At 39.5% G+C, this 13,093-nt stretch overlaps 1 protein-coding gene across 8 annotated transcripts in view; it reads left to right on the forward strand.

Moving 5' to 3' along the window:
- Positions 1-13,093, forward strand: part of LOC137240104 (uncharacterized) — a 1,657,600-nt gene that overhangs the window by 1,310,179 nt on the left and 334,328 nt on the right. The gene's annotated exons all lie outside the window — the stretch shown is intronic.

The following is a 13,093-nucleotide window of genomic DNA, read 5'->3' on the forward strand; positions in this document are numbered from 1 at the left end:
GAACATTCGACCGCCGAACTTATCATCGAATTTAAAATGGTCAATTCCGCGCAAAACTGAAGAAGGTATTGGAGTACTACCAGCCACCACTACTTGTGCGGCTGAAATAGCTGACAATAGTACAACAATAGGTATCGGATCACCGACCACCTGCAAATGTGCCACATTGTCACGCATCAACGCCCGTCGCTCACTCTTCAACGTTTACAGTGCCAGCGATTAACAACGCATCCATGATAACATCCGTATATGGAACACAACGGCATTTAGTACCCCCTATTTCAAGTCCACCATTTTTCAAGCACCATTTATGAACGCATGTACCAGCTCATACTTGCCGGCCAACGTAAGTAGCGCTATACCTAACCTCATTTCTAGTGCAATGCATATTAGCACGTTGCCTTACTCAATATTCGGCAATTCATTTCAACCATTTTATGCGCGAGCAAATACGCATATCACAATAGAGCCACAACAAAATACTTCGGCCTTTGTTCAGCCGAACATGTCTGCCCTTATGCATCCTAATACGATGCACACTCAAATGTACGACAATTCTTACAATTTTTTTAATCGCCATAAATCACGCGACATTAGCTTAACACCAACGCAGATCTCCAGCCGCCAACTGATGACGAAAGATTTGCCCAACTTTTCCGGCAAACCCTAGGACTGGCCTCTATTCATTACCAACTACGAGCAGTCCACTGGGCGATGCGGGTTCGCCGATCAAGAAAATTTTATCAGATTGCAAAAGTGTTTAAAAGGGCCAGCCCTCGAGGCAGTGCGTGGTAAGTTAATGATGCCATCGACGGTGGAGCTGGCGATCAATACATTACGAATGCTTTATGGCAGGCCAGATGTTATTCACCAAACTATGCAATCCAAATTTCGACGAGAGCCAGTCGTAAAAGGGGGAAAGCTAGAAACGCTAGTAGCCTTTTCGCTTGCAGTACAAAACTATCGCACTACTATGCAGGCGGTCGGACTGGCAGATTACTTGAATGACCCTGTATTGCTCAACGATTTAGTAGCTAAATTATCAAGCGACCAGACATTAAATTAGGGTAGTTATCGTTTATCACTCAGTAGGGTTGACATCGCCATTTTTGACAAATGGCTTTTTAGATTAGCTATGTGTGCGAGTGAAGTAACGATAAGTCAGACGTCTGCAGCTACACCTGATAACAATGAAATCAAAAAGGGTGGCCCCAGTGGTTCGGAGGCCAGAATTTCAGTTCACAACGTAGTCGATAAAAGGTAAGAGGTGAGGGATAAGGTTGCTGTATGCCCTAAGTGTAGCGTCAATCATAAGCTGTCGGATTGTACTGAATTCACCGCACTCTCACTCAACGAGCAGTTCATACGAGAAAACAAGCTTTGTTTGCGATGCTTCAATGCGCATTACGTTCGTCGATGTTCTTTGAGGAAAAAGTGTGGGTCGATGGCTGCCTGATGGCACACAATCTTCCCTTGCACATACCCACTCCTTTAAACAACAGCGCTAACCAAGGGCAAGTCGCGTTATACCATGAACGGTCGATAAAAGAACAAACAAACACTCTATTTAGGTATATAGCCGTCACAGTTCATAGCGCATCGAAATCTATAAATACATATGCACATATCGACGAAGGTGCCTCCTGCAACTTAATTGAAAGTGACCTTTCAAATGAACTTAACTTGGACGGGTATGTTTCGTTGGACTAGCGAAATTACGCAAAGCGAGCAACATTCGAAGTTTGTAGGTTTCGAAATTACACCGATACAACCGAGAGGTTACGAGGTGTGAGAACTATCGCGTATATAGGCCTCCCTGTTCAAACGTTAGATAGCGCTACGATAGAAAAACACTATCTTCTCAAAAGTCTTCCCCTAATGCCCTATAATGCGGTCAGGGCTCCGATTCTTATTGGAGTAGATAACGCTAAAATCGGGGTGCCGCTTGAAATCAAGGAGCACCGCGGGTCCGATCTGATTGCTGCTAGATGCCGATTGGGATGGACGGTTTTCGGACGCAACTAATCCGGCCATGCTGCCATGCCGCGATTGCTTCATATTTGCGGCCGTGACCCTACCAGCAGTGAGCGCATGGATGAACAGATAATAGCCTACTTTGGTGTCTACGCCCCATCTAAGCCACTCCACTCCACGGAAGATGAACGCTCCTTACACCTCATTGAAAGTTGGAGTTGAAGTTTCTGCCGTACGGGAAGATGTGGGAAACAGGTTTGCTTTGGAAACTTGCTTTGCCGTGGACTTGCCGGATTCGGATATTATATAAACATTATGGTAATAGGGTCCTTTTGTGTCGTATGGCCAGACGCCAGAGGTATGGCAAGCAATAGTCAAATCGATACACTCACTGTAACTTTCTTGTTGCGTAATCCAAAATCGCAGGAACTTTCTTCACAATTGAATGAGAACAATAGGTAGGCTAATTGTGCATTTTATTTACATATAAGCGGGGGCTACCGTGGTGTGATGGTAGCGTGCTCCGCCTGCCACACCGTATGCCGTGGGTTCGCATCCCCGGGCAAAGCAACATCAAAATTTTAGAAATAAGGTTTTTGGGCTCGCCCCTCGGCAGTGTTTAGCAAGCGCTCCGAGTGTATTTCTGCCATGAAAAGCTCTCAGTGAAAACTTATCTGCCTCGCAGATGACGTTCGGAGTCGGCGTAAAACATGTAGGTCTCGTCCAGCCAATTTGTAGGGAAAGTTAAGAGGAGCACGACGCAAATTGGAAGAGAAGCTCGGCTTTAGATCTCTTCGGAGGTTATAACGCCTTACATTTATTTATTTATTATTGGCATATAAGATAAGTGGAGTTAGTGGTACACAGTAATTTGATTGAGGTTTTTAACTTCAAAAATATATATATCCAAGGTAAAAGGTTGAAAAAAGTACTCGTGTGGATGGTGAAAATTGCCCGTCTATGTATTGCGGATGCCGGAAGTATATGTATATATTGCGGATGCCGGAAGTTGGCTGCATATTACAAACTTTATGTTAGCAACTATATCGCGTTCCACTGAGTTCGAACCTTATTTTACCAACTAGGTGCGCTCCGCTGAGTTGGAACCTTATGGTTGTGAAAAGATTAATGTACTCGTTGCATATTGTACAGGCACATCGCAATCTATCATATTTGGAGGCCAAGATGAAACGCGACCCTGAACTCTATAAGTTTATGGTCGACAAAATAAATGACTGCAAGAAGAAAGGCTACGTAAGCAAATTGGAAAAACATGAAATATTGGCAAGTGGTAAGTCATGGTACCTTCCCATATTTAAGGTATTTAACGCCAACAAAGACAAAACCAGGTTGCTTTGGGACGCCGCAGCTAGGGTCAGAGATACATCGTTAAACAGCATGTTGCTAAAAGGGCCACACCAGTTGAAATTAATGATAGGAGTCCTGCTTCGATTCCTGGAGAGGTCCGTGGCGATATGCTGAGACATACGAGAAATGTTCCATCAGGTAAGGGTGGTCAAAGATGACCAGGCAGCGCAGAAGTTCTTATGGCGAGGCGGCGACCCGAATCGACAACCAGAGGTATATGCTATGTGCGTTATGACATTAGGGGCTTCGTGCTCCTATTCATTGGCAAACTACGTGAAAAACCGAATGCTGACTGCTTCAACGAGATCCATGCCGAAGCTGCAAAGGTAATTATCGACAACACGTTCGTCGACGACTGGCTCTAAAGCGCAGAGAGTGAGGAGGAGCTAACGCGTACAGCCATTGACGTTTGATGGATTCACAACGAAGGCGGATTTGAAATGGGAAATTGGGTATCAAACTTGAAGAGTACGTTGACTGCCCTTTGTGATGTTTTAACGAGCCCGTAGCTACCGTCCAAAAGGTTTTAGGAATGTGGGGGCTGCCAGAGTCTGATGAGCTTACGTTTGTGGAACGGTTTCCACCAGATGAATTCGATGAGTCAACGTTTCCGTCAAAGCGTCAGGTTCTGCGCACGATCATGAAAATATTTGACCCTTTGGGACTCTTCGGGTACGTAGTCATACAAGCAAAAATAATTCTACAAGATATTTGGCGCTCTGGAGTCGACTGAGATGAGCCTATCGGAGAAAAAGAACGCAGAAGATGGTGGAAATGGATGAGAAGAATTTTATCGATAAACACCGTTCGGATTTCTCGCTGCTACATATTCGCCAGCCCTAGTCCATCAAATCATCTGCACGTCTTCGTGGACGCAAGTATGAACGCTTACGCTGCCGTTGCGTACATACCAGCAGATAAAGGAAACGAGTTGAGTTTTTCACTGTTGGCTTCAAAGAGACGAGTGGCGCCACTAAAACCTCTTTCAATACGGAGACTAGAGTTATTAGCGACAGTTCTGGGTCTGAGGCTAGCAAATTTTGTAAGTGACCATTAAAAGAATGTACACGTAAGTGCACGGACTCAAAAATGTTGTATATTGGGTGCGAACAGATGCAAGGAAATTCCATCAATTCGTTGCGTTAGGCGTTGGAGAAATTCTGGAAAGTTCCAGTACTAGAGAATGGAGGTGGCTCCCATCATCTGAAAATATCGCCGATGAGGGTACGAAATGGAACGAAGAACGCGAGTTTGATGATAATACGCGTTGGTTTAGAGGGCCGAGGTTTTTAAGTAAACCCGAATCTGAGTGGGCCGTGACAGACTTAGCAGGAAATACAATAGAGGAAGTCGCAGTGATCCATCACATAAGCGTAGGCACGCTCGGGCCACCTGTTTTTCGGCAACATCTGCTGATAGCAATAGATTCAGCACGTGGGAGAAACTCCGCCTTACGCAGATGTTCGTTCTGTGTTTCCTGCGAAGGGTTTTGAAAAGTAAAACACATTCCTTACAATCGCTATTCGAAGGGCGTGCCAACGAAGCGGCGGAGTTCGCCCTAATAGCCACGTGAAAGGGGGAAGCATTTACCGAGGAGATAGGGAGCCTGAAAACTGGACAAAGTATTCAGCGGCGATTTGCATTCTATAAGTGGTCGCCATACCTGGACGAGAACGGGGTCCTTCGCGTAAAGGGACGAATCGATCGCATAGACGGCGTATATATCAACTTAAAACTTCCAATATTTTTGCCGAGAAACCACAGAGTAACGCATTTAATAACTGATTTTTACCATAGAAAATTTCACCATCACCATAATGAGATTACCGTAAATAAGATTATCATAAATGAGATGCGTCAACGTTTCTGCGTGTCTTCTCTACGCACAATTGTTAGAGACTGCGCCAGGTGTTGCCAGATATGTCGTTATCGTAAGGCAAATCCACATACTTATAACTTACCAGCTTTATAGCATTCAAAATATTGTTTTCTAAGTAGAAACTATATGCAGAGTTAATATATCTTATATGATTTTGCAACAATAATGATTTAATATGAATGGGCAAATAATTAACATATATATCAAATATTAATTTTTCATTATTCTCAGGAGTATATAAATTATCTGGTTCTAAACCAAATTTTGTGTTCATTTCAAAATATTTCTTAATTTAAAATGTAGATCCTCAATATTTTTTTTTGCATTTACATTTAGAGCATCAGTTCTCAAATTAAAAAATCCCTTTAATACCCAACTCTTCTTTTAACTTTATAATTACACTTTCCCAAGTAGGATTAACTAATGTCTCAACTACTCTCAATGCTTTACCCTGCAACCGATTACCTAAAGCAGTTTGAGGAGTCCTTGATATTTTGCCCGTGTTAACTGTAAAACGGTTGTTACGTCCCTTAAATAATTTGATAATGTATAATCACTACCTCCGTTGAATGCAGGTAGACTTCTTGTTTCACGAAGACATTCAGCTAAAGTTAGAGCCATGTTTATAATTATGAAGTTGAGTTGTTGTGAAAATCTGGAAAATGATGCTGCAACTTCCTTCTTTCGTTTGTTTAATTTGTAAATCTAATTGTTTATTACTTAGAATTATTTTACATTCTTTTAATGAAACAGTCTTTCACAATTTTTTTTTATTATTTGTTAATATATACTATATAAAAGCCCTTAAATAGTTTTCAATATTTAAAAGTTTTTGTTTTTTTTTTTTTTGTTTTTACACAATTTTTATTAGTCTTCTTTTTTTTTAGTAATTCTCTATATATTATTTTTCACATAAACCACTGTTTTGTTAAATAGAGGTAATTCCAGATTAGTTGTTGGTGAAGTTTGTGTAATCATTTCTTTGTTGGTAAGGTTTTTATTTGATGTATTCGCGTCTTAGTTTCCTCTCATTATATTTTTCTATCTATAGCTTCAATTGTTCGATCGCTGGATACAAGATACAAAAAATGGAGGTAGTTCCATTTAGTGTGACGTTAGCCTATTTATAATAATATCTATCTTTTCTTTTAAGAAATTTATTTAGCAGAACATATGTAAATTAAAAAATTAATTTAAGTGAGTTATAGAAAAGAAACTAAAAAAAATTATTGTTTGAAGTCTTTTTTACTTTCAAGTCTGGGCAATTTCGCACGGCTCTCTAATGTCGTCGCCATAACAGCCTCTACATTTTCCGGTATAACCCGTTTGGAAACGCTAGCTAGCAACTGAACATGTCGTTCCGTTCCTTGTATGTGTGATGGAATTTTTGGATCATTAAACGGTGGATCATCTTGATTTAAATATTCCTTCAATGTATCGTACGGAATGCTTCGCGTGAATGGTGGTTCAAATACGATATTTATATCATTCAAATTGATCATTTCCGTATAACTTGTGCAATTAAAGTTTATATCTGGTTTTTTATAAACTCTTAGTTCCATTGGCTCGTCAACATCGGTTCGATAGCGTAGAATTTTCTTGATAGCACAGTCGCGCTTTTCTTTGCTATCATCGAACAACATTGATAACAAGATATTTTCCGAATGCGCATAATATGAATTATCTTTAATTACTTGATTGACAATTTTGCGTAAACGAGGTTCTAGAAATCGTGACCAACCAATGAACTTGAAAAATAATGCACTGCCGTACACGACAGAGCTGTAATACTTGACATTGAAGTACATTGGCACATAACATTTAATTATAAATTCAACCAGAATTCTTAAATTTGCATCTGGATTTTCCGTTGTCACATATAATCGCAATAATCTAGCGGCCTTGGTGAGCCACCGAGAATGTACAATTTTCCCTGATTTGATGTTAGCCAGATCCACCGGAACCACGCCGCTAGAAATTGCATGGGCCATGTCGTATAAGCACTTCGAACAGGTGGAAAATTGAATTTTTTCTGGAGCAGGGGGCATATTTTGCAACTCAATTTTCTGGAAGCCGTCCACCACCTGAAAATATATAATAATAAAATAATTAAAAATGGTTGACAATTATAATAAAGGAGTGATAGCAATAACATGCCGGAAGAATTTCACAAGTTTCGATTTGACGGCTCAGTTTTCCGGTTGCCGATATTGGTCCAGTGCTGGTTGATTTATCCAAAGCTTTAAACAAATGCCGAAACGGAAGTTCGTTGAAGTGTAGAAGCAAACGAACCAATGCAATGGTCTTTTTAACAGCAATTCGAATCTTCGTATAATTCCACCGTGTGGGCCAGTGTTTGTTGGCTCACCGTCAGTGCATATTCCAATTAATGCATCCAGTGATATATTTTTATCGTTGAAAAAACCACTTAATTTGGTTGTTTTGTATTCAGCGGTTTCATGTTCCAGTCTTACGTAACCAATCAATTCAGAATTGGGTTCTCTCAAAATAACAAGATGAGGTTCTTTTACCATCCTAGTATGATACTTCTCATCAATTTTATCTATCGTTAAAGTATCATCTTTTCTGCCATCGAATGAAAACGCTAACAAATTGGTATCATCTAACCGTTTGCGAAGCACTTCTTGCCTGCATTTCTCTTTTTCTCTGCGAACTTTCGATTTATCCATGATGAGAGGTTTCCCATACTTACTTACTTACTTAATTGGCGCTTAACCGTCTAAACGGTCAGTCGCTCCTTCGCTCCGCCAACCGGCGCCAATTCGTCACACCAAGGGAGTTTAAGTCGTTTTCCACCTGGTCCTTCCAACGGAGTGGGGGCCGCCCTCTACCTCTGCTTCCATAGGCGGGTTCCGATAGAAAGACTTTCTTGGCCGGAGCATCATCTTTCATTCGCAAAACATGGCCTAGCCAGCGCAGCCGCTGCGCTTTAATTCGCTGGACTATGTTGATGTCTGCGTATAGCTCGTACAGCTCATCATTAAATCTTCTTCGGTACTCGCCATCGCCAACGCGTAGAGGTCCACAAATCTTTCGAAGAACTTTTCTCTCGAACACTCCCAAAGCCGCTTCATCTGCTGTTGTCATGGTCCATATAGCGGGACGGGTACGATAAGTGACTTGTAGAGTACGATTTTCGTTCGCCGAGAGAGGACTTTACTTTTCAATTGCCTACCTAGTCCAAAGTAGCATTTATTGGCAAGATTGAGAGGTTTCCCATGCTTATCTTTAATTTTAAAATCTTGCAAAAGAGCGGTTCCCAATGCTGATGCTACTCTGTCAGGCACACCAAATCTGTCACATACCAAGCAAAGTTAAAACAATCGTATCTCTCTGTGTATTGTGAACTTGTGCTTCTATCCATATCTTCTTGAACCGGTGGCGGCGGTGCGTATGTTGAATCATCGGGATCTTGGTATGTTGGCATTGATGACATAGACGTTGCTCCTTGCTCTTCAGTTTCCATCATAAATGCATCCATTGTTAATCTTCTCTGATTATGTTGATCATGCATGAACTCTTTGAGGCGTTCGGGAACCCAGCCGCATGCACATGGAGCTGCCTTCAAATCGCATTTACATGTTCCAATGTAAAAAATGTTTCCAGAGATTTTACATACTTTGTAAATTGTTGGGTGTTGTTTCTTCTCTTGATTTGCTCTTGACGCTTTTCAAGCAATTTATTCAATTTATTAAATACACTTTTTTCAGCATTATTTCCATACCAAGTTTTTCCCAAATTCCAATCAACTTATCTTGTACTTGAATAGTGATGGGAAAACTTTTATGGGAAAACTTTTTTTGTTCTGTTTTAGCACGTTCGCTTAAGTAAAAATAATATCTCAAGATATCCAGATGGGTTGGTAAATTAATATTAGTTAAATCAGTAGACACACCAAAAAAAGCAACATCATGCTTGGGTATATGACTCATTGGGTTTTCGATAGTTGTTGATGTAATTGCTTCATCTTGCGGTGTAGAGGATGGTGGATTCATTGTAAACTTTTTGATTTGGAATGGTCACTTCACTTATTATTTTTTATGAAATATTTTTTTATCTGAAATTAGCACTTCACACTTTGAGTTCTTCACAACGACTTAATGCATTCACAAAAACTGTTGCGTTATATATGGTCTACGAGACGAGGTAATAAGAATGAAATGGTAATTTCAATTCTACCTGCTGTGTCTTGTGGTGGCTTAAAAAAAACAACACAAGCAATTTTACGATCTGCAATTGTGTCACAGTTATACCTTCATTTTTTAAAACGGTTGAATAAAAAACCCACACAACTATGTTTACGACATGCAAATGCATCACAGTGATGCCTTGGTTTTAAAAGGGTTGTAAAAACGCTAATTTCTAATAATTTTTTTTAATTTCTTTTCTATTACTAAGTTAAATTAATTTTTTCATTTACATATGTTCTGACTAAATAAATTTCTAAAGAGAAAAATAAACTCCAAAAAGAAAAAACATAGACATTTCGCTGATTTTTTCATGTAAATTGCAAAACCGTCGATTTTTTGAAATGTTTGTATGGTGAACCCCAGAGGGGTTCCAGGGGGTGTGCCACTGGCATCGGTGGGTCGGGCCTCCAAAGTTAGTGGGGGTCGGTCATACATTTGGACTCGATTGGAGCACTCTAAATGGGTCAAAGTGGGATTTTTCAAAATTTGCCCCTACCCAAAATTTCGACCCAAATTGGGGGACACCAGAATTCGTTTTAGAGGTATTGTTCCTTCGGCAAAGTTTCTTATTTTGATCCCTAGAATATGATTTTCACAGAGCAATGGGCGATTTTTTTGCCTCCCCACAAATTAACCCGGCGTAATATATATATATGTATATATACTTATAAACATGTTAATATGATATACTTTATATAAAATACTTATCTTTTTGAAATACTTTCATTGTATAAAATCTTTACCTTCACCCTGTGTCAATTAGTTAACTTACCGTTTGCATAAAATATGCATATTTAAGATATACCTACCTATTTACATATGTACTTACAGTTTTCTTAACTCTGCATATTCCAGAAGATAAATCTAATGATGTAAATATGTCATCCTATCTCTTTAAGTTAAGAAGTAAAATGGTCCAACGGAGTGCACTGGACCGTTTTTAAGTTAGTTATTCGCCATCCGCCTAACTATAATCGCCTAAAAAATAAATACGCAAAGGTGTTAAATCCCCAATTGAGGAGATGTGTGGAATAACGGTAAAAGCTTGATTACCTTTTGAGAAAAGTGAAAAAAAAACGTAACAATACAGGTAAAAATAAATTTATAATAATCCTACTTGGTAAGATTTTAGATAGTATGATTCTTTAATAAGAAAAAGTAATAAATTTTATATATACATAATTTTATTAGAAAATTGATGATTTCTTGTTTTTTTAGTTATACCGTTATTCCATAGATCGAATATCAAATATTTGGATTAAGATACTTTATTAAGCAAAATAGTAGATATATTAATAACCATTGTTAAATACATTATATTCTATTTCTAGAAGACCCGGCAGACGTTGTCCTGCCCTAAATTTGGCCAATCTGCATACATTTTAATAAGCTTTTTCTGTCTGACTCTGCCCTCCCCTTTTTTCACTTTTTCCTAATCCTTTTATTCACTCCTCCCTCCGTCTTTTTCGCTTCATCTATCTCCATCTTCGTCTCATTCTATCTCTTTCTCAATCTCCTTCTCTCTTTTCTCTTCTCTCAATTTCTTCTCATTCTTTTGCATCCCTTATTGCCTGTCCCAGAAGGTGGTATGTATTTTATTCCAGTCCCAGTTGCAGTCCCATTCCGAGTCTCAGTCCCAGTCCTAGTCCTAGTCACAGTCCCAGTCCATCTCTGGATAATATATTACTCTGTACTAAAGCACTCATCAACAGCTTTCATTTGATATCCATATTGTATAACCACTGTCTAGGCATTCACTGGCCCACGTTTTGGCCTATATCTCCAGACCCTAGTCACCCAGGGGTATGAAAATTACCCTCTGCTAAAGCACTCATCCACAGCTTTCATTTGATATCCACATTCCATAAGCACATTCTAGAGGTACCCGGGTCCACGTTTTGGCCTATATATCGAGACTCTAGTCACCCAGGTGTGTGAAAATTACCCTCTGCTAAAGCACTCATCCACAGCTTTCATTTGATATCCACATTCCATAAGCACATTCTAGAGGTACCCGGGTCCACGTTTTGGCCTATATCTCGAGACTCTAGTCACCCAGGCGTATGAAAATTACCCTCTAATAAATCACTCATCAACAGCTTTCATTTGATATCCATATTATATAAACATATTCTAGGGGTGCCCGGGCCCACGTTTTGGCCTATATCTCGAGACCCTAGTCACCCAGGGGTTTGAAAATTACCCTCTACTAAAGCACTCATCAACAGCTTTCATCTGATATCCATATTCTATATACACATTCTAGGGGTACCCAGGTCCACGTTTTTGCCTATATCTCGAGACCCTAGTCACCCAGGGGTATGAAAATTACCATCTACTAAAGCGCTCATCAACAGCTTTCATTTGGTATCCATATTCTAAAAACACACTCTAGGGGTACCCGAGTCCACGTTTTGGCCTATATCTCGAGACCCTAGTCACCAATAGGTATGAAAACTACCCTGTACTAAAGCACTCATCAACAGCTTTCATTTGATATCCATATTGTATAAACACATTCTAGGGGTGCCCGGGTCCACGTTTTTGCCTATATCTCGAGACCCTAGTCACCCAGGGGTATGAAAATTACCCTCTACTAAAGTACTCATCAACAGCTTTCATTTGATATCCACATTCTATACATACACTCTAGGGGTACCCGGGTCCACGTTTTGGCCTATATCTCGAGACCCTAGAGACCTAACGTATATTTCAAGTTAGATCAAACTACACACGGGGTGCAAAACAAATTCAAAATCGGTTCAGTAGTTTAGGAGTCCATTGTCCTCAATTGTGTGACACGTGTTTTTTATATATTGAGATTTAGAAATGCTTATAACTATTTATTATTTATTTTTGTTATTTTTAGCAATCTGTTTATTTACAACTTTTCTCATTTTTAACCTTTTTTCTATTTTTAACAATGGAGTTCGCTGTCTGCTTAGTCGTTTTTGAAACCACTTCAATTCTTTTATTTTTCAGTTCTTTCTGCTCTATTACGACATTGAATATATTTTTACACCATATCGGTGCTTCACTACTGCACAATTTTAAAATAAACGAAGCTAATATCTTTGTTTAAATATAACTATTATTTTCTAAGATTAATATGGTATGTGTATTTAATCGTGCTCTTTTTATTTAGTTGATTTATGGAAAAACGGTATAACTCGACTTACACCATTATTCCACACATCGCCTCAATTGTTAAAATAAATAATTAAATAATAAATAATAATATATATTTAAAACGAAAGTTGTCGCACTTTTTATTTATTAAAGAGAAGTGCTACTTCCCCTTACTCCCTCAGTGCACCTACCCTCATAGTGCGTTTTTATACACTGACGATCTCAGTGAGGTACATAACGGTCTAAGTGGAGGTAATCATGAAATGACGAAGATGCTCGAGAAAATTAAGTAGATATTCTATTGGGTTGGTTGCCGACAGTTGGTCACTGAACTGGATTGCCAACTGCAAGGTTTGCAACAGATCAAAAGCCCTCGAGGCAGTGCGTGGTAAGTTAATGATGCCATCGACGGTGGAGCTGGCGATCAATACATTACGAATGCTTTATGGCAGGCCAGATGTTATTCACCAAACTATGCAATCCAATTTTCGACGAGAGCCAGTCGTAAAAGGGGGAAAGCTAGAAACGCTAG

This window comes from Eurosta solidaginis, chromosome 2 (assembly GCF_040869045.1).
Source record: "Eurosta solidaginis isolate ZX-2024a chromosome 2, ASM4086904v1, whole genome shotgun sequence".
Classification (NCBI taxonomy): domain Eukaryota; kingdom Metazoa; phylum Arthropoda; class Insecta; order Diptera; family Tephritidae; genus Eurosta; species Eurosta solidaginis.